The sequence below is a fragment of the Oncorhynchus kisutch genome, unplaced genomic scaffold (assembly GCF_002021735.2).
Source record: "Oncorhynchus kisutch isolate 150728-3 unplaced genomic scaffold, Okis_V2 Okis03b-Okis08b_hom, whole genome shotgun sequence".
Taxonomy (NCBI): domain Eukaryota; kingdom Metazoa; phylum Chordata; class Actinopteri; order Salmoniformes; family Salmonidae; genus Oncorhynchus; species Oncorhynchus kisutch.
The window spans coordinates 19,064,014-19,077,386 of NW_022261980.1; the positions used below are offsets into that span (position 1 = coordinate 19,064,014).

At 54.8% G+C, this 13,373-nt stretch overlaps 1 protein-coding gene across 1 annotated transcript in view; it reads left to right on the top strand.

Annotated features, from left to right (window-relative positions):
* The window catches only part of LOC109877235 (isocitrate dehydrogenase [NADP], mitochondrial), a 91,207-nt gene that overhangs the window by 76,834 nt on the left and 1,000 nt on the right, over positions 1-13,373 (top strand). The gene's annotated exons all lie outside the window — the stretch shown is intronic.

The window sequence follows — 13,373 nt, forward strand, 5'->3', positions numbered from 1 at the left end:
AACACCTTTATTTAACCAGGTAGGCTAGTTGAGAACAAGTTCTCATTTGCAACTGCGACCTGGCCAAGATAAAGCATAGCAGTGTGAGCAGACAACAAAGAGTTACACATGGAGTAAACAATTAACAAGTCAATAACACAGTAGAAACCAAAGGGGGAGTCTCTATACAATGTGTGCAAAAGGCATGAGGAGGTAGGCAAATAATTACAATTTTGCAGATTAACACTGGAGTGATGAATGATCAGATGGTAATGTACAGGTAGAGATATTGGTGTGCAAAAGAGCAGAAAAGTAAATAAATAAAAACAGTATGGGGATGAGGTAGGTGAAAAAGGGTGGGCTATTTACCAATAGACTATGTACAGCTGCAGCGATCGGTTAGCTGCTCAGATAGCTGATGTTTGAAGTTGGTGAGGGAGATAAGTCTCCAACTTCAGCGATTTTTGCAATTCGTTCCAGTCACAGGCAGCAGAGTACTGGAACGAAAGGCGGCCAAATGAGGTGTTGGCTTTAGGGATGATCAGTGAGATACACCTGCTGGAGCGCGTGCTACGGATGGGTGTTGCCATCGTGACCAGTGAGCTGAGATAAGGCGGAGCTTTACCTAGCATGGACTTGTAGATGACCTGGAGCCAGTGGGTCTGGCGACGCATATGTAGCGAGGGCCAGCCGACTAGAGCATACAAGTCGCAGTGGTGGGTGGTATAAGGTGCTTTAGTGACGAAACGGATGGCACTGTGATAGACTGCATCCAGTTTGCTGAGTAGAGTGTTGGAAGCCATTTTGTAGATGACATCGCCGAAGTCGAGGATCGGTATGATAGTCAGTTTTACTAGGGTAAGCTTGGCGGCGTGAGTGAAGGAGGCTTTGTTGCGGAATAGAAAGCCGACTCTTGATTTGATTTTCGATTGGAGATGTTTGATATGAGTCTGGAAGGAGAGTTTGCAGTCTAGCCAGACACCTAGGTACTTATAGACGTCCACATATTCTAGGTCGGAACCATCCAGGGTGGTGATGCTAGTCGGGCATGCGGGTGCAGGCAGCGACCGGTTGAAAAGCATGCATTTGGTTTTACTAGCGTTTAAGAGCAGTTGGAGGCCACGGAAGGAGTGTTGTATGGCATTGAAGCTTGTTTGGAGGTTAGATAGCACAGTGTCCAAAGACGGGCCGAAGGTATATAGAATGGTGTCGTCTGCGTAGAGGTGGATCAGGGAATCGCCCGCAGCAAGAGCAACATCATTGATATACACAGAGAAAAGAGTCGGCCCGAGAATTGAACCCTGTGGCACCCCCATAGAGACTGCCAGAGGACCAGACAGCATGCCCTCCGATTTGACGCACTGAACTCTGTCTGCAAAGTAATTGGTGAACCAGGCAAGGCAGTCATCCGAAAAACCGAGGCTCCTGAGTCTGCCGATAAGAATATGGTGATTGACAGAGTCGAAAGCCTTGGCAAGGTCGATGAAGACGGATGCACAGTACTGTCTTTTATCGATGGCGGTTATGATATCGTTGAGTACCTTGAGTGTGGCTGAGGTGCACCCATGACCGGCTCGGAAACCAGATTGCACAGCGGAGAAGGTGCGGTGGGATTCGAGATGGTCAGTGACCTGTTTGTTGACTTGGCTTTCGAAGACCTTAGATAGGCAGGGCAGGATGGATATAGGTCTGTAACAGTTTGGGTCCAGGGTGTCTCCCCCTTTGAAGAGGGGGATGACTGCGGCAGCTTTCCAATCCTTGGGGATCTCAGACGATATGAAAGAGAGGTTGAACAGGCTGGTAATAGGGGTTGCGACAATGGTGGCAGATAGTTTCAGAAATAGAGGGTCCAGATTGTCAAGCCCAGCTGATTTGTACGGGTCCAGGTTTTGCAGCTCTTTCAGAACATCTGCTATCTGGATTTGGTTAAAGGAGAACCTGGAGAGGCTTGGGCAAGGAGCTGCGGGGGGGGCGGAGCTGTTGGCCGAGGTTGAAGTAGTCAGGCGGAAGGCATGGCCAGCCGTTGAGAAATGCTTATTGAAGTTTTCGATAATCATGGATTTATCAGTGGTGACCGTGTTACCTAGCCTCAGTGCAGTGGGCAGCTGGGAGGAGGTGCTCTTGTTCTCCATGGACTTCACGGTGTCCCAGAACTTTTTGGAGTTGGAGCTACAGGATGCAAACTTCTGCCTAAAGAAGCTGGCCTTAGCTTTCCTGACTGACTGCGTGTATTGGTTCCGGACTTCCCTGAACAGTTGCATATCACGGGGACTATTCGATGCTATTGCAGTCCGCCACAGGATGTTTTTGTGCTGGTCGAGGGCAGTCAGGTCTGGGGTGAACCAAGGGCTGTATCTGTTCTTAGTTCTGCATTTTTTGAACGGAGCATGCTTATCTAAAATGGTGAGGAAGTTACTTTTAAAGAATGACCAGGCATCCTCAACTGACGGGATGAGGTCAATGTCCTTCCAGGATACCCGGGCCAGGTCGATTAGAAAGGCCTGCTCACAGAAGTGTTTTAGGGAGCGTTTGACAGTGATGAGGGGTGGTCGTTTGACTGCGGCTCCGTAGCGGATACAGGCAATGAGGCAGTGATCGCTGAGATCCTGGTTGAAGACAGCGGAGGTGTATTTGGAGGGCCAGTTGGTCAGGATGACGTCTATGAGGGTGCCCTTGTTTACAGAGTTAGGGTTGTACCTGGTGGGTTCCTTGATGATTTGTGTGAGATTGAGGGCATCTAGCTTAGATTGTAGGACTGGCGAGGTGTTAAGCATATCCCAGTTTAGGTCACCTAACAGAACAAACTCTGAAGCTAGATGGGGGGCGATCAATTCACAAATGGTGTCCAGGGCACAGCTGGGAGCTGAGGGGGGTCGGTAGCAGGCGGCAACCGTGAGAGACTTATTTCTGGAGAGAGTAATTTTCAAAATTAGTAGTTCGAACTGTTTGGGTATGGACCTGGAAAGTATGACATTACTTTGCAGGCTATCTCTGCAGTAAACTGCAACTCCGCCCCCTTTGGCAGTTCTATCTTGACGGAAGATGTTATAGTTGGGTATGGAAATCTCTGAATTTTTGGTGGCCTTCCTGAGCCAGGATTCAGACACAGCAAGGACATCAGGGTTAGCAGAGTGTGCTAAAGCAGTGAGTAAAACAAACTTAGGGAGGAGGCTTCTGATGTTGACATGCATGAAACCAAGGCTTTTTCGATCACAGAAGTCAACAAATGAGGGTGCCTGGGGACATGCAGGGCCTGGGTTTACCTCCACATCACCCGCGGAACAGAGAAGGAGTAGTATGAGGGTGCGGCTAAAGGCTATCAAAACTGGTCGCCTAGAGCGTTGGGGACAGAGAATAAGAGGAGCAGGTTTCTGGGCATGGTAGAATATATTCAGGGCATAATGCGCAGACAGGGGTATGGTGGGGTGCGGGTACAGCGGAGGTAAGCCCAGGCACTGGGTGATGATGAGGGAGGTTGTATCTCTGGACATGCTGGTAGTAATGGGTGAGGTCACCGCATGTGTGGGAGGTGGGACATAGGAGTTATCAGGGGCGTGAAGAGTGGAACTAGGGGCTCCATTGTGAACTAAAACAATGATAACTAACCTGAACAACAGTATACAAGGCATATTGACATTTGAGAGAGACATACAGCGAGGCATACAGTAATCACAGGTGTTGAATTGGGAAAGCTAGCTAAAACAGTAGGTGAGACAACAGCTAATCAGCTAGCACAACAACAGCAGGTAAAATGGCGTAGACTAGGCAACGGGGCCAACAGATAGAACAAACAAGCAGAATGGAGTACCGTGATTAATGGACAGTCCAGCGTGCATCAGCTATGTAGCCAAGAGATCAGTGTCCAGGGGGCAGCGGTGGATGGGGCAGGGAAGCTGGCCTGGCGAGTGTTATCCAGGTTTAAAAAAAACTAACAATGACTAAATAGCTTGTAGCTAGTTAGCTGGTTAGCTTCTGGAGGTTCTTGAGTGTATTCTAAAAATAAATAAAAAATAATAGCGATTCCGTATCACATTGGGTGAGGCAGGTTTCCGGAAGGTATAAACAAATTAAAAGTCAAAAGAGATAGAAAGTAAATATGGGTCCGGTGAGCGTTTGAGACGCGGCGATTCAGGCGGTAAGCAGGCCTGTGCTAACAAGCTAACAGTTTGTAGGCCCGGGCTAGACAAGATAGCAGTTAGCGGGCCGGAGCTGGACAAGCTAGCAGTTAGCAGGCCGAATTAGCAAGCAGGGAGATAGCGAGGGCTAGAGAGTTAGCCTTTGGGGGACGTCGCGATGGGGTGAGTCTGTTTATTCCTCTTCATGCGATGACATCGGTAGACCGGTCGTGGGCCCGGGTATTGTAGCTCAGGAGTATGCTACGGTGGTAGCACAGGTGCTACGGCCGGGCTAGCTTCAAGCTAAGTGGGTGGAAACGCTAGCCAGGAGTAATCCGAGGTTGCGGTTTAGCTAGATAGCTAGATAGCTAATCCGGGGATGAAAAATAAATAGGTCCGTTGTGCTCTGGTTAAAGTCGCGTTGTACGAACAGGCGAGAGCTTTCCGAACTACAGGTTAGCTGATGACCGGTTAGCTGGAGACCGCTAGCATACCCGCTGGTTAGCTGGCTAGCTTCAGTTGAGGGGTCCCGAAGTAAATATAAATACTTTAGGAAAAATAGCTACATTGGGTGAGTCGGGTTGCAGGAGAGTATTTGGAAGCTTAGGGTTTAGCAAAATGTTTTCAAAGAGATATGTGGAGAAAATATGTAAAAAACGAAAAATAAACGATATATACAGGGACACGACAGGACAGGACGACCTACTGCTACGCCATCTTGGACATTTAGGGTTAGGGTTAGGTCTCTCCTCCGGTAGGGTTAGGTCTCTCCTCTCCTCTGTTAGGGTTAGGTCTCGCCGTTAGGGTTAGGTCAGGTCGCTCCTCCGTTAGGGTTAGGTCTCTCCTCTCCTCCGTTAGGGTTAGGTCTCTCCTCTCCTCCGTTAGGGTTAGGTCTCTCCTCTCCTCCGTTAGGCTTAGGTCTCTCCTCTCCTCCGTTAGGCTTAGGTCTCTCCTCTCCTCCGTTAGGCTTAGGTCTCTCCTCTCCTCCGTTAGGCTTAGGTCTCTCCTCTCCTCCGTTAGGCTTAGGTCTCTCCTCCTCCGTTAGGCTTAGGTCTCTCCTCCTCCGTTAGGCTTAGGTCTCTCCTCCTCCGTTAGGCTTAGGTCTCTCCTCCTCCGTTAGGCTTAGGTCTCTCCTCCTCCGTTAGGCTTAGGTCTCTCCTCTCCTCCGTTAGGCTTAGGTCTCTCCTCTCCTCCGTTAGGCTTAGGTCTCTCCTCTCCTCCGTTAGGCTTAGGTCTCTCCTCCTCCGTTAGGCTTAGGTCTCTCCTCCTCCGTTAGGCTTAGGTCTCTCCTCCTCCGTTAGGCTTAGGTCTCTCCTCCTCCGTTAGGCTTAGGTCTCTCCTCCTCCGTTAGGCTTAGGTCTCTCCTCCTCCGTTAGGCTTAGGTCTCTCCTCCTCCGTTAGGCTTAGGTCTCTCCTCCTCCGTTAGGCTTAGGTCTCTCCTCCTCCGTTAGGCTTAGGTCTCTCCTCCTCCGTTAGGCTTAGGTCTCTCCTCCTCCGTTAGGCTTAGGTCTCTCCTCCTCCGTTAGGCTTAGGTCTCTCCTCCTCCGTTAGGCTTAGGTCTCTCCTCCTCCGTTAGGCTAGTCTCTCCTCCTCGTTAGGCTTAGGTCTCTCCTCCTCCGTTAGGCTTAGGTCTCTCCTCCTCCGTTAGGCTTAGGTCTCTCCTCCTCCGTTAGGCTTAGGTCTCTCCTCCTCCGTTAGGCTTAGGTCTCTCCTCCTCCGTTAGGCTTAGGTCTCTCCTCCTCCGTTAGGCTTAGGTCTCTCCTCCTCCGTTAGGCTTAGGTCTTAGCTTCCTCCTCCGTTAGGCTTAGGTCTCTCCTCCTCCGTTAGGCTTAGGTCTCTCCTCCTCCGTTAGGCTTAGGTCTCTCCTCTCCTCCGTTAGGGTTAGGGCTCTCCTCCGGTAGGGTTAGGTCACGCCGTTAGGGTTAGGTCAGGTCGCTCCTCCGTTAGGGTTAGGTCTCTCCTCTCCTCCGTTAGGGTTAGATCGCTCCTCCGTTAGGGTTAGGTCTCTCCTCCGTTAGGGTTAGGTCTCTCCTCCGTTAGGGTTAGGTCTCTCCTCCGTTAGGGTTAGGTCTCTCCTCCGTTAGGGTTAGGTCTCTCCTCCGTTAGGGTTAGGTCTCTCCTCCGTTGGGGTTAGGTCTCTCCTCTCCTCCGTTGGGGTTAGGTCTCTCCTCTCCTCCGTTGGGGTTAGGTCTCTCCTCTCCTCCGTTGGGGTTAGGTCTCTCCTCTCCTCCGTTGGGGTTAGGTCTCTCCTCTCCTCCGTTGGGGTTAGGTCTCTCCTCTCCTCCGTTGGGGTTAGGTCTCTCCTCTCCTCCGTTGGGGTTAGGTCTCTCCTCTCCTCCGTTGGGGTTAGGTCTCTCCTCTCCTCCGTTGGGGTTAGGTCTCTCCTCTCCTCCGTTGGGGTTAGGTCTCTCCTCTCCTCCGTTGGGGTTAGGTCTCCCCTCTCCTCCGTTGGGGTTAGGTCTCTCCTCTCCTCCGTTGGGGTTAGGTCTCTCCTCTCCTCCGTTGGGGTTAGGTCTCTCCTCTCCTCCGTTAGGGTTAGGTCTCTCCTCCGTTAGGGTTAGGTCTCTCCTCCGTTAGGGTTAGGTCTCTCCTCCGTTGGGGTTAGGTCTCTCCTCTCCTCCGTTGGGGTTAGGTCTCTCCTCTCCTCCGTTGGGGTTAGGTCTCTCCTCTCCTCCGTTGGGGTTAGGTCTCTCCTCTCCTCCGTTGGGGTTAGGTCTCTCCTCTCCTCCGTTGGGGTTAGGTCTCTCCTCTCCTCCGTTGGGGTTAGGTCTCTCCTCTCCTCCGTTGGGGTTAGGTCTCTCCTCTCCTCCGTTGGGGTTAGGTCTCTCCTCTCCTCCGTTGGGGTTAGGTCTCTCCTCTCCTCCGTTGGGGTTAGGTCTCTCCTCTCCTCCGTTGGGGTTAGGTCTCTCCTCTCCTCCGTTGGGGTTAGGTCTCTCCTCTCCTCCGTTGGGGTTAGGTCTCCCCTCTCCTCCGTTGGGGTTAGGTCTCTCCTCTCCTCCGTTGGGGTTAGGTCTCTCCTCTCCTCCGTTGGGGTTAGGTCTCTCCTCTCCTCCGTTGGGGTTAGGTCTCTCCTCTCCTCCGTTGGGGTTAGGTCTCTCCTCTCCTCCGTTGGGCTTAGGTCTCTCCTCCTCCGTTAGGCTTAGGTCTCTCCTCCTCCGTTAGGCTTAGGTCTCTCCTCCTCCGTTAGGCTTAGGTCTCTCCTCCTCCGTTAGGCTTAGGTCTCTCCTCCTCCGTTAGGCTTAGGTCTCTCCTCCTCCGTTAGGCTTAGGTCTCTCCTCCTCCGTTAGGCTTAGGTCTCTCCTCCTCCGTTAGGCTTAGGTCTCTCCTCCTCCGTTAGGCTTAGGTCTCTCCTCCTCCGTTAGGCTTAGGTCTCTCCTCCTCCGTTAGGCTTAGGTCTCTCCTCTCCTCCGGTAGGGTTAGGGCTCTCCTCCGGTAGGGTTAGGGCTCTCCTCCGGTAGGGTTAGGGCTCTCCTCCGGTAGGGTTAGGGCTCTCCTCCGGTAGGGTTAGGGCTCTCCTCCGGTAGGGTTAGGTCTCGCCGTTAGGGTTAGGTCAGGTCGCTCCTCCGTTAGGGTTAGGTCTCTCCTCTCGTAGGGTTAAGTCGCTCCTCTCCTCCGTTAGGGTTAAGGTCGCTCCTCTCCTCGTTAGGGTTAGGTCGCTCCTCCGTTAGGGTTAGGTCTCTCCTCCGTTGGGGTTAGGTCTCTCCTCCGTTGGGGTTAGGTCTCTCCTCCGTTGGGGTTAGGTCTCTCCTCTCCTCCGTTGGGGTTAGGTCTCTCCTCTCCTCCGTTGGGGTTAGGTCTCTCCTCTCCTCCGTTGGGGTTAGGTCTCTCCTCTCCTCGTTGGGGTTAGGTCTCTCCTCTCCTCCGTTGGGGTTAGGTCTCTCCTCTCCTCCGTTGGGGTTAGGTCTCTCCTCTCCTCCGTTGGGGTTAGGTCTCTCCTCTCCTCCGTTGGGGTTAGGTCTCTCCTCTCCTCCGTTGGGGTTAGGTCTCTCCTCTCCTCCGTTGGGGTTAGGTCTCTCCTCTCCTCCGTTGGGGTTAGGTCGCTCCTCTCCTCCGTTGGGGTTAGGTCGCTCCTCTCCTCCGTTGGGGTTAGGTCGCTCCTCTCCTCCGTTGGGGTTAGGTCGCTCCTCTCCTCCGTTGGGGTTAGGTCGCTCCTCTCCTCCGTTGGGGTTAGGTCGCTCCTCTCCTCCGTTGGGGTTAGGTCGCTCCTCTCCTCCGTTGGGGTTAGGTCGCTCCTCTCCTCCGTTTGGGTTAGGTCGCTCCTCTCCTCCGTTAGGGTTAGGTCGCTCCTCTCCTCCGTTAGGGTTAGGTCGCTCCTCTCCTCCGTTAGGGTTAGGTCGCTCCTCTCCTCCGTTAGGGTTAGGTCGCTCCTCTCCTCCGTTAGGGTTAGGTCTCTCCTCTCCTCCGTTAGGGTTAGGTCTCTCCTCCGTTAGGGTTAGGTCTCTCCTCCGTTAGGGTTAGGTCGCTCCTCCGTTAGGGTTAGGTCGCTCCTCCGTTAGGGTTAGGTCGCTCCTCCGTTAGGGTTAGGTCGCTCCTCCGTTAGGGTTATGTCTCTCCTGTCCTCCGGTATGGTTATGACTCTCCTCTCCTCCGTTAGGGTTATGTCTCTCCTCTCCTCCGTTAGGGTTATGTCTCTCCTCTCCTCCGTTAGGGTTATGTCTCTCCTCTCCTCAGTTAGGGTTAGGTTAGGTCGCTCCTCCGTCAGGGTTAGGTTGCTCCTCCATCACGGTTAGGTCGCTCCTCTCCTCCGTTAGGGTTAGGTCTCTCCTCCGTTAGGGTTAGGTTAGGTCGCTCCTCTCCTCCATTGGGGTTAGGTCACTCCTCTCCTCCGTTGGGGTTAGGTCTCTCCTCTCCTCCGTTAGGGCCAGGTCTCTCCTCTCCTCCGTTAGGGTTAGGTCTCTCCTCTCCTCCGTTAGGGTTAGGTCGCTCCTCCGTTAGGGTTAGGTCTCTCCTCCGTTAGGGTTAGGTCTCTCCTCCGTTAGGGTTAGGTCTCTCCTCCGTTAGGGTTAAGTCTCTCCTCCGTTAGGGTTAGGTCTCTCCTCCGTTAGGGTTAGGTCTCTCCTCCGTTAGGGTTAGGTCTCTCCTCCGTTAGGGTTAGGTCTCTCCTCTCCTCCGTTGGGGTTAGGTCTCTCCTCTCCTCCGTTGGGGTTAGGTCTCTCCTCTCCTCCGTTGGGGTTAGGTCTCTCCTCTCCTCCGTTGGGGTTAGGTCTCTCCTCTCCTCCGTTGGGGTTAGGTCTCTCCTCTCCTCCGTTGGGGTTAGGTCTCACCTCTCCTCCGTTGGGGTTAGGTCTCTCCTCTCCTCCGTTGGGGTTAGGTCTCTCCTCTCCTCCGTTGGGGTTAGGTCTCTCCTCTCCTCCGTTGGGGTTAGGTCTCTCCTCTCCTCCATTGGGGTTAGGTCGCTCCTCTCCTCCGTTGGGGTTAGGTCGCTCCTCTCCTCCGTTGGGGTTAGGTCGCTCCTCTCCTCCGTTGGGGTTAGGTCGCTCCTCTCCTCCGTTGGGGTTAGGTCGCTCCTCTCCTCCGTTGGGGTTAGGTCGCTCCTCTCCTCCGTTGGGGTTAGGTCGCTCCTCTCCTCCGTTGGGGTTAGGTCGCTCCTCTCCTCCGTTGGGGTTAGGTCGCTCCTCTCCTCCGTTGGGGTTAGGTCGCTCCTCTCCTCCGTTGGGGTTAGGTCGCTCCTCTCCTCCGTTGGGGTTAGGTCGCTCCTCTCCTCCGTTAGGGTTAGGTCGCTCCTCTCCTCCGTTAGGGTTAGGTCGCTCCTCTCCTCCGTTAGGGTTAGGTCGCTCCTCTCCTCCGTTAGGGTTAGGTCGCTCCTCTCCTCCGTTAGGGTTAGGTCTCTCCTCTCCTCCGTTAGGGTTAGGTCTCTCCTCCGTTAGGGTTAGGTCTCTCCTCCGTTAGGGTTAGGTCGCTCCTCCGTTAGGGTTAGGTCGCTCCTCCGTTAGGGTTAGGTCGCTCCTCCGTTAGGGTTAGGTCGCTCCTCCGTTAGGGTTAGGTCGCTCCTCCGTTAGGGTTATGTCTCTCCTGTCCTCCGGTATGGTTATGACTCTCCTCTCCTCCGTTAGGGTTATGTCTCTCCTCTCCTCCGTTAGGGTTATGTCTCTCCTCTCCTCCGTTAGGGTTATGTCTCTCCTCTCCTCCGTTAGGGTTAGGTTAGGTCGCTCCTCCGTCAGGGTTAGGTTGCTCCTCCATCACGGTTAGGTCGCTCCTCTCCTCCGTTAGGGTTAGGTCTCTCCTCCGTTAGGGTTAGGTTAGGTCGCTCCTCTCCTCCATTGGGGTTAGGTCACTCCTCTCCTCCGTTGGGGTTAGGTCTCTCCTCTCCTCCGTTAGGGCCAGGTCTCTCCTCTCCTCCGTTAGGGTTAGGTCTCTCCTCTCCTCCGTTAGGGTTAGGTCGCTCCTCCGTTAGGGTTAGGTCTCTCCTCCGTTAGGGTTAGGTCTCTCCTCCGTTAGGGTTAGGTCTCTCCTCCGTTAGGGTAAGGTCTCTCCTCCGTTAGGGTAAGGTCTCTCCTCCGTTAGGGTTAGGTCTCTCCTCCGTTAGGGTTAGGTCTCTCCTCCGTTAGGGTTAGGTCTCTCCTCCGTTAGGGTTAGGTCTCTCCTCTCCTCCGTTGGGGTTAGGTCTCTCCTCTCCTCCGTTGGGGTTAGGTCTCTCCTCTCCTCCGTTGGGGTTAGGTCTCTCCTCTCCTCCGTTAGGCTTAGGTCTCTCCTCCTCCGTTAGGCTTAGGTCTCTCCTCCTCCGTTAGGCTTAGGTCTCTCCTCCTCCGTTAGGCTTAGGTCTCTCCTCCTCCGTTAGGCTTAGGTCTCTCCTCCTCCGTTGGGGTTAGGTCTCTCCTCTCCTCCGTTAGGCTTAGGTCTCTCCTCCTCCGTTAGGCTTAGGTCTCTCCTCCTCCGTTAGGCTTAGGTCTCTCCTCCTCCGTTAGGCTTAGGTCTCTCCTCCTCCGTTAGGGTTAGTTCTCTCCTCTCCTCCGGTAGGGTTAGGGCTCTCCTCCGGTAGGGTTAGGGCTCTCCTCCGGTAGGGTTAGGGCTCTCCTCCGGTAGGGTTAGGGCTCTCCTCCGGTAGGGTTAGGGCTCTCCTCCGGTAGGGTTAGGTCTCTCCTCTCCTCCGTTGGGGTTAGGTCTCTCCTCTCCTCCGTTGGGGTTAGGTCGCTCCTCTCCTCCGTTGGGGTTAGGTCGCTCCTCTCCTCCGTTGGGGTTAGGGTCGCTCCTCTCCTCCGTTGGGGTTAGGTCGCTCCTCTCCTCCGTTGGGGTTAGGTCGCTCTCTCCTCCGTTGGGGTTAGGTCGCTCCTCTCCTCCGTTGGGGTTAGGTCGCTCCTCTCCTCCGTTGGGGTTAGGTCGCTCCTCTCCTCCGTTGGGGTTAGGTCGCTCCTCTCCTCCGTTGGGGTTAGGTCGCTCCTCTCCTCCGTTGGGGTTAGGTCGCTCCTCTCCTCCGTTGGGGTTAGGTCGCTCCTCTCCTCCGTTGGGGTTAGGTCGCTCCTCTCCTCCGTTGGGGTTAGGTCGCTCCTCTCCTCCGTTGGGGTTAGGTCGCTCCTCTCCTCCGTTGGGGTTAGGTCGCTCCTCTCCTCCGTTGGGGTTAGGTCGCTCCTCTCCTCCGTTGGGGTTAGGTCGCTCCTCTCCTCCGTTGGGGTTAGGTCGCTCCTCTCCTCCGTTGGGGTTAGGTCGCTCCTCTCCTCCGTTGGGGTTAGGTCGCTCCTCTCCTCCGTTGGGGTTAGGTCGCTCCTCTCCTCCGTTGGGGTTAGGTCGCTCCTCTCCTCCGTTGGGGTTAGGTCGCTCCTCTCCTCCGTTGGGGTTAGGTCGCTCCTCTCCTCCGTTGGGGTTAGGTCGCTCCTCTCCTCCGTTGGGGTTAGGTCGCTCCTCTCCTCCGTTGGGGTTAGGTCGCTCCTCTCCTCCGTTGGGGTTAGGTCGCTCCTCTCCTCCGTTGGGGTTAGGTCGCTCCTCTCCTCCGTTGGGGTTAGGTCGCTCCTCTCCTCCGTTGGGGTTAGGTCGCTCCTCTCCTCCGTTGGGGTTAGGTCGCTCCTCTCCTCCGTTGGGGTTAGGTCGCTCCTCTCCTCCGTTGGGGTTAGGTCGCTCCTCTCCTCCGTTGGGGTTAGGTCGCTCCTCTCCTCCGTTGGGGTTAGGTCGCTCCTCTCCTCCGTTGGGGTTAGGTCGCTCCTCTCCTCCGTTGGGGTTAGGTCGCTCCTCTCCTCCGTTGGGGTTAGGTCGCTCCTCTCCTCCGTTGGGGTTAGGTCGCTCCTCTCCTCCGTTGGGGTTAGGTCGCTCCTCTCCTCCGTTAGGGTTAGGTCTCTCCTCCGTTAGGGTTAGGTCGCTCCTCCGTTAGGGTTAGGTCGCTCCTCCGTTAGGGTTAGGTCGCTCCTCCGTTAGGGTTATGTCTCTCCTGTCCTCCGGTATGGTTATGACTCTCCTCTCCTCCGTTAGGGTTATGTCTCTCCTCTCCTCCGTTAGGGTTATGTCTCTCCTCTCCTCCGTTAGGGTTATGTCTCTCCTCTCCTCAGTTAGGGTTAGGTTAGGTCACTCCTCCGTCAGGGTTAGGTTGCTCCTCCATCACGGTTAGGTCGCTCCTCTCCTCCGTTAGGGTTAGGTCTCTCCTCCGTTAGGGTTAGGTTAGGTCGCTCCTCTCCTCCGTTGGGGTTAGGTCACTCCTCTCCTCCGTTGGGGTTAGGTCTCTCCTCTCCTCCGTTAGGGCCAGGTCTCTCCTCTCCTCCGTTAGGGTTAGGTCTCTCCTCTCCTCCGTTAGGGTTAGGTCTCTCCTCTCCTCCGTTAGGGTTAGGTCTCTCCTCTCCTCCGTTAGGGTTAGGTCTCTCCTCTCCTCCGTTAGGGTTATGCTGGTCTCTCCTCTCCTCCGTTGGGGTTAGGTCGCTCCTCTCCTCCGTTGGGGTTAGGTCGCTCCTCTCCTCCGTTGGGGTTAGGTCGCTCCTCTCCTCCGTTGGGGTTAGGTCGCTCCTCTCCTCCGTTGGGGTTAGGTCGCTCCTCTCCTCCGTTAGGGTTAGGTCGCTCCTCCGTTAGGGTTAGGTCGCTCCTCCGTTAGGGTTAGGTCGCTCCTCCGTTAGGGTTATGTCTCTCCTGTCCTCCGGTATGGTTATGACTCTCCTCTCCTCCGTTAGGGTTATGTCTCTCCTCTCCTCCGTTAGGGTTATGTCTCTCCTCTCCTCCGTTAGGGTTATGTCTCTCCTCTCCTCCGTTAGGGTTATGTCTCTCCTCTCCTCAGTTAGGGTTAGGTTAGGTCACTCCTCCGTCAGGGTTAGGTTGCTCCTCCATCACGGTTAGGTCGCTCCTCTCCTCCGTTAGGGTTAGGTCTCT